The following is an 11,131-nucleotide window of genomic DNA, read 5'->3' as shown; positions in this document are numbered from 1 at the left end:
CAAAATATTGTGCAGCCTAATAAACTTATCTGGGGTCAGAGAACAGCCACAATATTAAACATAGAGGATAGGCAGTGGTAGCACATGCCTTTAATCCTAGCATTCCAGAGGCAGAAATCCCTCTGGATCTCTGTGAGTTCAAGGCCACACTGGAAACAGCCAGGCATGGTGACACTTGCCTTTAATCCCAAGAAGTGAGCCTTTAATCCCAGGGAGTGATGGTAGAAGGCAGAAAGATATATAAGGCGTAAAGACCAGAAACTAGAAGCATTTGGCTGGTTAAGCTTTTAGGCTTTAAGCAGCACAGTTTAGCTGAGATTGATTCTGGATGAGGACTCAGAAGCTTCCAGTCTGAGGAAACAGGATCACTTGAGGAACTGGCTAGGTGAGGCAGCTGTGGCTTGTTCTGTTTCTCTGATCTTCCAGCATTCACCCCAATACCTGGCCCTGGGTTTGATTTTATTAATAAGACTCTTTAAGATTCATGCTACAAGTGGTGGTAGCTGGAATGCTCTCTCATCATTTCCAGTGGAGCCCATCTCAGCAATGGCATGTGTGAGTGGCAAGAGTACCCTATGTCTGCACCAACCTTGTCAGGATAAAAGTAATATGACTATATTATTTCTCTTCTAAGTAAGCCAGTTGGGCAAGAAAGAGAATTATGGGAAATGTAGTCTCAGCCTAGCTAACCAACATCTACCAAAGAAAAGAAAGAATAAGGTTAACTGATAAGTTAATAAGTCAGACTTATTCATGATGACAGGAAATCAGACACTTTAACTTATTTAACAGAGAGTCTGAGATGGAACATGTGAAAGCTGAAAGTTTGGGGCCTGAAGAGATGGCCCAGCAGTTAAGAATACTTATTTTCACACAAGACCAAAGTTTAGTTCCCAGCACCCATGTCAGCTGCCTGTAACTCTAGTTCCAGGGGATTGATACCCTCTTCTCACATCAGACAGACATATACAATATGCATCATTAAAAAGTTAAAAAAATAAGAAAAACTTTTTTTTTTTTTTTCAAAACAGGGTTTCACTGTGTAGCCCTGGCTGACTTAGAGCTCACTCTGTAGACCAGGCTGGCCTCGAATTCACAGAGATCTGCCTGCTTCTGCCTCCCCAGTGCTGGGATTAAAGGCGCGCACCACCACTGCCTGGCAAAAAAACAAAAAACAAAAAAAGAAAGAAAGAAAAACAAAACAACAACAAAAAAACAAAAGAAAACAAAACAAATATACAAAAAACACAACTTTTTTTTAAAGTAAAAGCCCAGCAAAGAGAAAATTAATAGACAATTTGGGCAAAGCTAGAAATGTTAGTCATACATGAGTCCTCCTCAGGGAAGGAAGAGGCTTGCCGGAGGGTCTCCATCAGCAATGGCAGTGACAACATCAGCGGTAGAGACTAGGTGTTCACTAACACGGCTGGAGTGAGAAGTGGGAAGGCACTCCGGAGAAAACCTGGGCCGCTGAGGATTCTCCAACACCCCGGAGAGGCTAGCTCAGCAATCCTGGTTCTTTCTCAGTGTCCCTGAAGAAAGTACCTCTGCCACATGAACCAAGGGGGAAGGGTGATGTTTTGGACCATGGCCTGTGATAGTCATTCTATTCTTAGCAGCTTGGGGGAGGAGCAGAGATCGAGTTCTCAGAGAGTTCCTAGAATTTGTTTTTGTTTCTAGACATGGTTTCACTATGTAGTTCACTCTGGTATGTAACTTGATATTCTCCTGCCTCAGCTTCCTGAGTTCTGGGATTCCAGGCACATGCCATCATGCCCACTGGGTTCCTGGAATTCTTAGGACTCTCTCACATCTTTTGACTCCTATAACTTTCTCTAAAGGAAGCCAGCACCTTGAGTCATGTCCAGATGGGCAGAATGAACCAGTGACAGTTTTTTAAAGCTACCATGGTGATAACTGCTAATGACAGACATTCTGAAAAATTTCACATTGGAAGATATCTACTTAGGCTCATATCATTAAGAACTGTCACTTTTTCTATACCTCATTAGCTTATGCATTTTGCTAATTGCATGCATACGATCACCCCCAAATGCACTTATCCTTGACCTGCTCATGTTATAAATATTTCAGTGTTTCCTGTCTGAGAAGATTGTCCATCCCTTCCTCTATGGATTTCAGAAAGAAATTCATTCTGGGCAAAACTAGGAGTGCTTCTTAGACTCTGAGGAAGTAGAAATGTAGGAAGTATTGTATTTTAGTTTTCACAATATTTTAAAGGAAGAAAAATGTTAGTCTGAATGATATACGTGCAAAGAATGTTTGAAAGGGGAATTAATGTTATGAAAAAAGCTAAAGGGGAAAAAGAAAGAAATGCTTTATTTAATTGATGAAAAAACTGGACTGTAAAGAAAGACAATGTCTCCCTGGATAACTGCATTACCCTCAAAATGTTATTTTCTGTGTTTGGTAGAAAGGAATAAGTGCCACTTGGATGGACTGTATTTCAGTGCTGTGATGTGAACTAGAAGCATCTTCAGAATGCAGAATACATCAATATTTGAACAGCTCAGCAACAAAAAGTGTTGAAATTGCTTTAATGCATGTACTATAGTGCTTAAAGTATCCCACAGATTATCTCAAGACCTATATAGCTTAAATCAGTTTCTATCAGAGATATTGACACTGAGAACCGAAATTATATAACAGGTCACAAAGAATGGGGCCTTAGCTACTTAGGGTTCCTAAATGGAACAGAAGTGAACTGCGGCGAGTGTGAAAGGCCTTTGAACAGGCCCAAAGAGCCAAAGCAGTCTGGTGCTTTATGTGAATGATGGCCTTTTTCAGGATAGCTTTCTCTCCAGGACAGAGTACTCACAGTGACCTTAGTAAATTGGAGCCCTATAACACAGGTCAGTCTAGCACAGGCTCACCACCCAAAGACAGATGGAAGTTGGGGGGTCTGGGCATAGTCAGGTGAGGGACCACCTTGCCTCCAGATGTAACTGATTTGTGATTCTCTTTCTTAGGGGAAAAACGGATTTCTGATTAGAAAAGACATGTCTTCTTTCCTCCCCATAGGCTAGGAGAACAACATTTCTGTGAATAAGTGTCTGACCACTTCTCCTTTTTGACATTACCACCTGGATTAGTAAGACCTATTTCTCTTTTTCCTTTTTCTCCTACCTCATCACTAAAGAGTCTTAATGCAGATATAATCAATTATTCATTGGAATTCATTGATCAGTCTTGACTAGAGTAGAACAGATTTATCTCAGGGTAAAAAACCAAGACTATAACAGGCTATATAGCATCCTTTTCCCTGGCAAACCCCTTAAGAAGAACTGAAGAAGTACCTGCCCGATACCTGTGGATGCTGTGGGAGAAATGAAGACAAGGTCTTTAGAAAATTCCTTTGGGGACACTGATTTCTAATTGTTCCAGGTACTATATAGCTACTTGGAGGCCTAATATTGACAGAGACTTCCAATTTCAGAAGGAATCATAAGCCAGTGTGGTACTGGCAATCCTCAGTCAAACAGAAGGCTATGAGCCATACACTTAAGTCTCCTCAGCCTCCTGTAACTTTTGTAGCTCACTATAACAGGGTTTGGCCATGAGAACTAGATCCGACACAGGTGCCAAATACCCTCCAAGCCTGCTTTGGGGGAAAGAGCAATGAATCCCTTATAAGATTAATTTATAGCAACTTGCAGTAACTACAAGTGACCCAAGAGACACCAAATCTGCTTGAACTAATACTAAGGGCTAGGAAGGGGTGATCTGACAGGACATTGTTGAAGGAAGTGACTTAATATGTACATAAAGCCATTTTCTTATATTGCTTCAACAAGTTGAGACTATTCAAATAAACTGATTACCTAAAATGTTACCTAAATGTTTAATAGTTTAGTTTCTGCAGATTTTTAAATCCAGAGGTAAAAATACAACCACAGGCTAAAAGGAGGTAAACTGTGTCGATCTTTTCTAATACTATCCCTGAGGATGTTCCCTCTGTCCATAACAGGAGTTCAGGGCAGCCCAGGTCTTCCAACACAGTATGAGCAGCAGAGAACCCCAGCTCTGGGCTCCGCATGGTAAAGCTACAGAAGCCCCATTCCCTCCCTCACTTTAGTTTCCTCATCCAGTAGATGCCCACGTTGGTTCTGGATTCTTAATTATTTTAGATTTTCTCGTTGCTTGCTCATTTTTGGTTCAGAACTCGAACTTTCATAGAATCCAGAGTGTTTGGTACACATTGAATGTAGGTTAAATACACTTCAATTAAGTAATTCCCACATAAAGCACCAACTATGTAAACAGATTCCCTTACTCCAGGGTTTGTGCATTACTCTAGCAGTCACATTTGCTCTTTTCCATATTCCAAAGGGGAGCTAATAAATGGATGTTGGTGATGTATTAGGAGCCTGATGTGGTGGTCCCTGGGATCGGTCACCTGGGATCCCAGAAGGTTCTGTCTCCATCAGTGAATGGATCTTGGTCACCAGCAGCTGGTTTCTCCACTGCAGCTATTTTGACACCTCAGTAGTAAAGGCAGAGAAGCAGTATATAAAAGCCTGTAAGATAGCAAATCCTTTCAACATGCCTAATTTATATCAGAAGTTGGAGACTGATCCCAGGGCAGTGCTAAGTGACCAATGTACCAGAAACTGACAGCAATGACAAAACATGCTATGAAATCTGGACACAAAACAACAAGATCCTCAATCATGACCACACTCAGTGTCCTCCTTGGGAAATATGGATAAAGAAGAAGAGGCTGCCACCTGCCCTTCTTCCATCTTCTCCCAGCAAGGAGATCAAGCAGAGCCAATAGAAGATCTTCCAGAGAATAAAAAAACAGGTACTGAAAGAGTTGGGGAATGATGCCTATGGGGAGAAAGACTTTGACATAGTCTTGAAGCATCATGACAGGGCCAAGGAACTGGGATGTGCCAGCATGACTGAGAACCAGTCAAGCAGCTGTGCACTTTGAAAAGGACGACCACAACAAATTCCTGGAGTTTGTGAGACCATTGCAATGGGCAGAGAGGATCAAGAAGACTACTAACAGATTTCCAAAGGTGCCCAAATTGGCACTTCCTATTTCAAAGAAGAAAAATACAAAGATACTGTCATTTCCATAAGTCTCTGACATAGAACTGAACCCCAAATAGGCTCACAAAAGGCCAGCAGGCAGAAAAATTCCTGAAGGAGCAAGAGTAGCTGGCCTACACCAACTCTGACTTGGCATTGGAGGAGACAAATATGGGCAACAAATGCTTCCCAAAAGGGGACTATCCCCACTCTATGAAGCATTATACAGAAACCATTAAATGGATCCAAAGAGATGCCAAACTGTACAGGAACCTAGAGTTACAGCTGGTGTTCCAGGATTGTGAGGAATGCAGCCAGCTGAAGCTGACATTGATCAAGAGTTAGAGGGAAACAATTGTCCTGGGACCAGGGAAGGCTATACCCAAGCTAGGGATGTGTACCAGAGGGTGCTGTACTCCAGTGGTAAGGAGACAGTGGATGGTTAACAGCATCATATGATGGTGCAGTACAATTGACAGGATAGTTCAGAGGATGTAAAGCAGAAGACCATGGCAAATCTCAAGGTGTGGGTTTTTCTTGCAGTAGATGGGAACAAACACAGAGACCTACAATTGGAGAATGTACAGACAGTGAGAGACTTTGGAACACTCAGTCCTAAATGAGATGTTTTCATCAAAGCCCTCCCCTCAAGGTCAGGGATCTATGCAGAAGAGGAGGAGAAAAGACTGTTACAAGCCAGAGGTGGTGGATGACTTCAAGGAAAGAGTGTCTTCCAGACACAACAGGACTCATACACATATGAACTCAGAGATGGTGGCAGCATTCACAAGACCTGCATCAGTTCGAGCCCGATAGGGTCCTAATACTGAGACAGGGAAGTGGACACAGGCTTCTATCCCTAACCAAGAAACTATCTGCAACTGACAATGGCTGGCAAAGGAAAAACCAGTTTTCTCCAGTGAGTCACCTTAGGCATATTAACCATACTTTAGGGTAGGCTACATGCCCAGGAACAGTTGGCCAATACAAAATGAACTCAACGATAATTTTGTGAACTTTCTGTCTCATTTATGTGTGTTCCCATACATATGCCAGTGCACATGTGGAAGTCTGAGGACAACTTTCAGGAGTCAGTTCTCTCCTTTACATCCTTTGGGTCCCATGGATGAAACTTAGGTGTCTGGCTTGGTGGGAAGCACCGTTATCAGCGGAGCCATCTCTCCAACACAAATTCCTCCGTTAATCACTCTTTCTCTCTCCTCATTTTGTCCTTTTTTCTCACATCCATTCTTTTAAGATAAACCTCTTACTCTTACCTTAAATGTCTATGCTAATGTCACTGAGATAGTCTTATTACCTACTGTTCTAATAGTTGACTTTTTCTCATTTATTGCCTTTCCTGATATGCCCTTGCTGTGGTTTATTAACCCACATGGCTTATAAATTAGTATTGGGAGCCATGTTTAGAAAGTGTATCACACTTTCCCACCTGGTATGTCTGTATTTACTAAGCTGTGGAAGGATCAGTCTAGGCCAGTTTGTGCTTGCTTCTGTGGCCTAGGAGTTTCACTGTACTGGATCCTAGTGATTAAAGTCAATTTCTTACACTCTTGTTTCTTAGGTCTCTTTGTGCATTTAAGTCCTTTGGAGGAACTTCTAAAAGTGATAGGATATTCTGCCCTCACCCCAGGACAATCCCATTGGAATTTCTGCGGTGGGCTACAATTATTAGCATTTTAAAGCTCCCACATCACTCTAACGTGCAACTTAGCACAGACTGAATTAGGTCAACACCCCCTTAATAACACCCCACAACTATTTTTCAAACTTAGAAGTTTAAATCAAGACACATGGCTAGGCATATGGGCACATACTTGTGATCCTATTTGTTTGGGAAGCCTGAAGAAAGATTACAAAATCAAGGCCTGCCTGAGCTACAAAGTGAATACAAGAGCAACCTGGGCAATTCAGAGAGATCCTGTCTCATAACTTTAAAAGGGCTAAGTATGTGTGAATAAATCTCTTGTGTTCTATTTGAGAGGCCCAGGGTTCAGGACACAGTATCCCAGAGTACTGGGGGGAAGACATCAGCTCGTCCTTGGAATAATTAAGCTCTGAGACAAAGTTAAGAAAGCTTTGTGTTTATATGAAATAACCATTAACATGCGTGTTTTAAGACTCCAGGATCCAAACCCCTTTCAAATCAGATGCCATGCTAAGGTCAATAAGCTAGGAGTCCATTTTCCTGCTCCTACCCCTGGGTAATGGTTTTTTTTTTTGTTTGTTTGTTTTTTTTTTTTGGTATTCTTAGGAGAGAAAGATTGTCAATTTGCAAAATTTTTGCAGCTGGGAGGGTGGTGAGTGGGGCCTTATTTTATTTGGGGTTACAGTGGTGGCCCTGCAGGACTTAGTAGTGTTCTTCTGTCTTTATTTCTCTTTTCTCATAGTCTCCAGTGAATCCATCTACTCACACTATTCCTTACTGTGTGTGCTACATGTTGATCCCACAAAGCCTTAGTGATGAAGGGCTCCTTTAGTGGTGGCCAGCCTTGCCCCCATTCTCCAGGAAACCTGGGAGATTTCCCAGCTTAGAAGGCTTCTGGAAGTTGCGGCTAACAATCTCAAGGAAGCACCCTGGGAGAGCATAGGTTCTTTGAAGATGTGAAGTCTCAGTGGACAGGCCACTGGACCCCTCTCTCCAGGGAAGGGCAAACATGGACCCCTCTCCAGTGAAGGGCAAACATGAACCTCTCTCCAGGGAAGGGCAAACGTGGACCCCTCTCTCCCCAGTGAAGGGCAAACATGGACTTCTCTCTCAGGGAAGGGCAAACATGGACCTCTCTCCAGGTAAGGGCAAACATGGACCTCTCTCTCCAGGGAAGGGCAAACATGGGCCCTTCTCTCCAGGGAAGGGCAAAGCTGTCCTTTTTGCATCTGCTGGATGTGCAGATGCCACCTGCAGCTAAAGAGCAAGAAGTAACTGGACTGCTTCCCAAGGACTTGTGAACAAATTCTTGAAATGTGTATCGAAATGAACCCATAGGGTTTGCTATTTTCCTATAACACTAAAAATCCACTGATGAGTTATGAACAGCCTTAATTTTCACATTGTTCCCTCTACAGTGCCCCTAAGACCTTTGGCTGGTTCCTCATCATTTCTACCTTGGCAGCATTAATTTAAAATTTCAAATACAACTATGCTATTTACCCTTCTGTAAGAGGACTCAAATCTTTCCATGCTTGTTCCCTTCATTTCTTAATTATTTGCTTTTCTCAAAAGATATTAGTCTTTACCTTCTGTTTATCTTTATCAGTTTGTTTTTAGTCAGGCTTCTCTTAAGGTGTTTCTAGGGCCCTCTCCAAAGGCCCCACACAGTGATGAACATTAGAGTTACCTTGTCAGGAAGGATTTGGAAGGAGCACTCCAAAAGCACTCATATTCTCTTTATAAAACTTTTCACTTTCTTAAACTAGAACATACTAACTTCATATTATTTTAAAATATTAAATAAATAAAGTCACAAAGACACTAAAAATGTTAAGATGTTTGCAACCTCTTACCATGCAGTTTCTTATAAATGTACTTGTGCACATAAATAGATACACAAAATAATGTTTGTAAGGAACATAAGATACTCCCTAGAATATTGTAAATCCATTGTTTAGTAAATAAAAAGTTCAATATATGTGCTTTAAGAAAGGATGAGCATTAAACCTTTTCCAAAAGGAAATTCTGAGTGTGGAGTATACCAGGCTGCTTGTGCATAACTTCTGGTATTTTCTTTGTTCTAAGAAACTGGAGTGAGTCAGAGTCGAGGTGCATGCTGAGTTTAACTCATTCCATAGCTCAAACTGACATGGGTATAATTTAAAGCTAGCAGGCTTGCCCAAAGTTTCAGCTCTTAGTGGAAGTTGTCTCATTTTGATTGATGGCATAGGACCAGGGGTTCTGAACACTCAATGTGACTGGCCCAGGCTGAACACTGCTAGGCAGATGGTATGCTGCATTCCTGTGATTTTTATGATTCTAGCTAAAGCCCTTGGACCTGAGTAGCTCTTGTATCCTGAACTCTTCAGTTGCTTCTGGACCCTATCCCTACTCCTATGACCCCAACACATCTGGCTATTTCCTCAGACCTCAAATCTCAAAATAGACAATACTAGACTTTGAACAGTATCTGAGACTTGGGTCACATGTGAAATTGGAGGTGGGGACTAATCTAAGACTGTGGAGAATAGGAGACAGGGCAAACCAGGGACCTCTTGTGGGAGTAACCAACCAATATCTGATTCTATGAGCTGGAACTCATAACCAGCTTGTGTGGCCAAGAACCTGAGACTAGATAGGCCAGGGACTGAGGGGAAAACCAAATGGTACTGTTTTAAAGCAGTGGTTCTCAAACTTCCTAATGTGGCAACCCTTTAATATAGTTCCTCATGTTGTGGTGACCCCCAACTATAATATATTTTTGTTATGACTTCATAATTGCTACTGTTATGAATCATAATATAAATATTTTTAGAAATATAGGTTTGCCAAATGTAGGTGGAAGTGTCTCTTCCACCTGCCTGTTCCCAAATACCCAGCAGCTACTTCTTAAATAATTTACTCAGAGGCTTAATATTATTTATAAGTGCTCAGCTGGTACCTCAGGCTTATTACTGACTAGCTCTTACACTTAAGTTAACCCATAATTCTTATCTATGTTTAGCCACGTAGCTTGGTACCTTTTCTCAGTGCGGCATTCTCATCTTGCTTCCTCTGCATCTGGCTGACGACTCCTGGACTCCACCTTTCTTCTTTCCATCATTATCAGTTTGTCTTTCCCACCTAAATTCCTGCCCAGCTACCAGCCAATCAGTGTTTTATTAAACCAATTTTAAGTGACAAATCTTTACAGCATACAAGAGGATTATTCCACAGCATTTCCCTCTTTTTGTCTAATTAAAAGGGAAGGTTTTAAATTTTTTAATTTATTTATTTTTATTTTATGTGCATTGGTATTTTGTCTGCATGTATGTCTGTGTAAGGATCCTCTGGAACTGGAGTTACAGACAGTTGTGAGCTGCCCTGTGGGTGCTGGGAATTGAACCTGGGTCCTCTGGAAGAGCAGTCAATGCTCTTAACCACTGAGCCATCTCTCCAGCCCCAAAGGTTTTAAATTTAACATAGTAAGATTATATACAACAAAACAGTTATTAAGTAACAATTATAGTAACACTATGTGATCCATTTGCATTTGGCAAAGTTAGAGAAAATACTTAATTATCTATCTTATCTTGGTGAGTCTAAAGTTTTGTATTTAATTTATCTTTTATTATAACTAATGCAAACTATAACTATCTAGTCTTCAATTCCATCCAAGACCCCAGAAGGATGTAATATTACCTAATGGCAAGAACATCAGGCTGCCTGGACAGTCACCCAAAATTCCTCTGCAACATTGGGGCATCCACCTTCGGCCTACAGGCCTAATATAGCTGACACATTTATCTGTGAAGCAGGATTTTTGAAGGACTGTCCCACCTTGTCTTGGCAAAGTTCTGCAGTCACTTTCTTTTGTGTCCTGCTTGTCCAATTTGTATAGCATATTGCCAGCAATTGAAGCAAGGACACTTTCTTTGCCCACAAGACTAGCTTTTGCCATAAAGAAAACAAACTCCATATGGAGTTTCTTCAATGTCTATCATCCTCTCTGAAGTAATTGGTGCTGCCAGAAGCAGACCCGTCTCACTGTCAAGAAAAGTCTAAGTTCTTAAAACATTTTAAATGCCATATTCTGTAGGTCTTTGAAGTGTTTGAAGATTGTCTGTCTATCTGAAATATATCTGTTTGACCTTGAAAAAATACATAATAAGACTATAGGTTTGCTATTATAGATGACTATTAGTCTGTATTTCTTAATTATATATTACATTTTTAAATGAGCTGCATAAGCATAATACCCTAAACAAGAGTAGAAAGATACATACAGAATAACAAAATTAACTTTAAATTTGTATCAATAAACTAAAATCTATACTGATATAAAATGTATAAGGTTAACAGTTTTTTTATTAAAGTAGATTTAATAATCTACTCTTTCCCCTCATCATTTCTATATTACATGCC

At 40.9% G+C, this 11,131-nt stretch overlaps 1 pseudogene; it reads left to right on the top strand.

Moving 5' to 3' along the window:
- The first annotated feature begins 4,392 nt into the window (after positions 1–4,392).
- Positions 4,393–6,449, top strand: LOC128109014 (stress-induced-phosphoprotein 1-like; annotated as a pseudogene).
- The last annotated feature ends 4,682 nt before the right edge of the window (positions 6,450–11,131 follow it).

The sequence above is a fragment of the Peromyscus californicus genome, unplaced genomic scaffold, assembly GCF_007827085.1.
Source record: "Peromyscus californicus insignis strain IS unplaced genomic scaffold, ASM782708v3 Scaffold_13__1_contigs__length_99412109, whole genome shotgun sequence".
NCBI lineage: Eukaryota > Metazoa > Chordata > Mammalia > Rodentia > Cricetidae > Peromyscus > Peromyscus californicus.
Note: the sequence above shows the minus strand (reverse complement) of the source record. Positions and strands in the feature narration are given on the sequence as shown.